Genomic DNA, 4,054 nt, shown 5'->3' on the forward strand with positions numbered 1-4,054 from the left:
CTTTATAAGAAAGCCCTCCGCAAAGCCAGAACATCTTACTATTCGTCACTGATTGAAGAAAATAAGAACAACCCCAGGTTTCTCTTCAGCACTGTAGCCAGGCTGACAAAAAGTCAGAGCTCTACTGAGCCAACAATCCCTTTAACGTTAACTAGTAATGACTTCATCAACTTCTTCACAAATAAAATTTTTATCATTAGAGAAAAAATTACCAATAATCATCCCACAGATGTAATATTATCTACAGCTACTCTTAGTACCATCGATGTTAAGTTAGACTCTTTTTCTCCAATTGATTTTTCTGAGTTAACTTCAATAATTAATTCCTCCAAACCATCAACGTGTCTTTTAGACCCCATTCCTACAAAACTGCTCAAAGAAGTCCTGCCATTAATTAATTCTTCGATCTTAAATATGATCAACCTATCTCTAATAATCGGCTATGTACCACAGGCCTTCAAGGTTGCTGTAGTTAAACCTTTACTCAAAAAGCCATCTCTAGACCCAGCTGTCTTAGCTAATTATAGGCCAATCTCCAACCTTCCTTTCATATCAAAAATCCTTGAAAGAGTAGTTGTCAAACAGCTAACAGATCATCTGCAGAGGAATGGCTTATTTGAAGAGTTTCAGTCAGGTTTCAGAGCTCATCACAGCACAGAAACAGCTTTAGTGAAGGTTACAAATGATCTTCTTATGGCCTCTGACAGTGGACTCATCTCTGTGCTTGTCCTGCTAGACCTCAGTGCTGCGTTCGATACTGTTGATCATAATATCCTATTAGAGCGATTAGAACATGCTGTAGGTATTACAGGTACTGTGCTGCAGTGGTTTGTATCATATCTATCTAATAGACTCCAATTTGTACATGTAAATGGAGAGTCCTCTTCACCCACTAAGGTCAGTTATGGAGTTCCACAGGGTTCGGTGCTAGGACCAATTCTATTTACATTATACATGCTTCCCTTAGGCAGCATCATTAGAAGACATAGCATAAATTTTCACTGCTATGCAGATGACACGCAGCTCTATCTATCCATGAAGCCAGGTATCATAGACCAATTAGTTAAACTGCAGGAATGTCTTAAAGACATAAAGACCTGGATGGCCGTTAACTTTCTGCTTCTTAATTCAGATAAAACTGAGGTTATTGTACTCGGCCCTGAAAATCTTAGAAATATGGTATCTAAGCAGATTCTTACTCTGGATGGCATTACCTTGGCCTCCAGTAATGCTGTGAGGAACCTTGGAGTCATTTTTGACCAGGACATGTCCTTCAACGCACATATTAAACAAACATGTAAGACTGCTTTCTTCCATTTGCGCAACATCTCTAAAATTAGAAATATCCTGTCTCAGAGTGACGCTGAAAAACTAGTTCATGCATTTATTACTTCCAGGCTGGACTACTGTAATTCTTTATTATCAGGATGTCCTAAAAACTCACTGAAAAGCCTTCAGCTGATCCAAAACGCTGCAGCGAGAGTCCTGACAGGGACTAGAAAGAGAGAGCATATTTCTCCTGTTTTGGCTTCCCTTCATTGGCTTCCTGTTAAATCCAGAATTGAATTCAAAATCCTGCTCCTCACATACAAGGTCTTAAATAATCAGGCCCCATCTTATCTTAATGACCTTGTAGTACCATATCACCCTATAGAGCACTTCGCTCTCGCACTGCAGGCCTACTTGTTGTTCCTAGAGTATTTAAAAGTAGAATGGGAGGCAGAGCCTTCAGTTTTCAGGCCCCTCTTCTGTGGAACCAGCTTCCAGTTTGGATTCGGGAGACAGACACTATCTCTACTTTCAAGATTAGGCTTAAAACTTTCCTTTTTGCTAAAGCATATAGTTAGGGCTGGACCAGGTGACCCTGAATCCTCCCTTAGTTATGCTACAATAGACGTAGGCTGCCGGGGATTCCCATGATGCATTGAGTTTTTCCTTTCCAGTCGCCTTTCTCACTCACTATGTGTTAATAGACCTCTCTGCATCGAATCATATCTGTTATTAATCTCTGTCTCTCTTCCACAGCATGTCTTTATCCTGTTTTCCTTCTTTAACCCCAACTGGTCGCAGCAGATGGCCCCGCCCCTCCCTGAGCCTGGTTCTGCCGGAGGTTTCTTCCTGTTAAAAGGGAGTTTTTCCTTCCCACTGTCGCCAAAGTGCTTGCTCATAGGGGGTCATATGATTGTTGGGTTTTTCTCTGTATTTATTATTGTGCTATCTACTGTACAATATAAAGCGCCTTGAGGCGACTTTTGTTGTGATTTGGCGCTAAATAAATAAAATTCAATTGAATTTAATTGAATTATTAGGGGTAGTAAATCACTTTTCTTCACCACTGATCGGTTTGAACTACAGGAAGTCATCTTGACCATGTCTACATACTTAAATGCATTGAGTTGCTTCCATGTGATTGGCTCATTAGACATCTGTGTTAACAAGCAGTTGAATGGGTGTCCCAGACAGAGTGACCAGTATAAACACTGGTCAAATCAAAATCTGAAATATCAAAAATGCAGAGCTACCCTCTGTGGCAACCCATTATGATAAGAGAGCTGACATATATTCGTGGTAAAAAGTAAACACATTTGTTCAATTCTAAGGGTTTTATCAGGACATAGTAAAAGTCACCTGGTCCTCACCAAAGGGTGTACTGTGAAGCAGTGGGTTATTGAGCTATGTTGAGCTTAAAGTCAGAATTTTCCGTGTCATGAAAGTGGTTCTCTCTTTTTACTGGGCTAAATTATCATGGCAACTTATGCCAAACATATAACCTTGTTTGGGAGTGGCTTAAGTTTTGTTTAAAAATCATGTGGAAGTGTCACTTTTTCACATTTTTAAAAAAATTTATAGCATTCATTAAGTTTCATATAGATCCTCTAGGGATCTATATGATGTTAGTATGTACCCTACTAACATTACCAACAAAGCCGAGCTGTAATTCCAAAGCAAACTGTATTCAATAAGGGGTTGCAAAAAATGCATAAATGTATTTATACCTGATTGTAATCTACGGCTAGATCTGGAACTACTACAAGAGCACAGAAAACATACCAAGAACACCTATTTATGTAATACCTTATTTATGTAAGCCAAATTTCATTTCGGCTTACATAAATAATACTATAGTTTAAAATGGCATGTGTTCTCTTCTCAAATACAAGTTGAACTTGTATTTACCTAACTGTAAGACCTCAGGGATGTACTGTGAGGGCAGTTAAACACACCCTGGCTTTCTTTGCATTAGCTGGCTTGACAAAATCATGAACGTTAGTCAGATATAAGGGTTATCACAATGATGGTTCTCAACTTTCTTTGTAAACCCAGACTTTCTGCTTCAGACTCTAAACATGTTCATATAAATGAACTCTTCTTCCTCCCAAAATGATCCCTATGAGCGCTCTGTACTCCAGTCAAAGATGGTATTAAATGATGTTGAGAGAATAGTGATAAAAATACTATATAGAAAGGAAAATACAACAGAAAAATGTTACACTATTTCACCTGGCAATGCTCTTTATTTGTAACCTGACAGCTGTCATTAGGATTCATTCTTTGAGAATGATCAATATAAGAAATTGTGTAGCTAATCATGAACTATTGCTGTGAAGCTATTTTTCTCTAATATAGCTAAGTTAGATTTTGGTGGAGAGATGAAAACTTAAAAAACTGATAAAGGTGGTTGGCTTCAATGTCAATTTAAACTTTTTGTCAATTACTTACATTATTGCTTACTAAACCTGACACCCATTTGCCTTGTAAGTAATTCATGATTCTAGTATAGTTACTGAGCTTTAAGGACCAAATAAAAAAAAAATAGCAGCATATAAATTAAAATGTAAAATGTAGTCTATCAAGGAAAAGCACGCTTTAAAATAGAAAATATTTAACAAAGTCATTACATGGGTAATACAAATATTATAGATTACTTAATTGCATTTATTTAGTTAGTTACTGATTAACAGACTGATTTAATCAGACTATTAGTTTTGCATACTGAGAGTGAGTTCGCCTTTGACGTAGGGTGCGTGCGCGTTCACGCAGTCCTTCCTGCTTC

Source organism: Oreochromis niloticus, linkage group LG13 (genome assembly GCF_001858045.2).
Source record: "Oreochromis niloticus isolate F11D_XX linkage group LG13, O_niloticus_UMD_NMBU, whole genome shotgun sequence".
NCBI lineage: Eukaryota > Metazoa > Chordata > Actinopteri > Cichliformes > Cichlidae > Oreochromis > Oreochromis niloticus.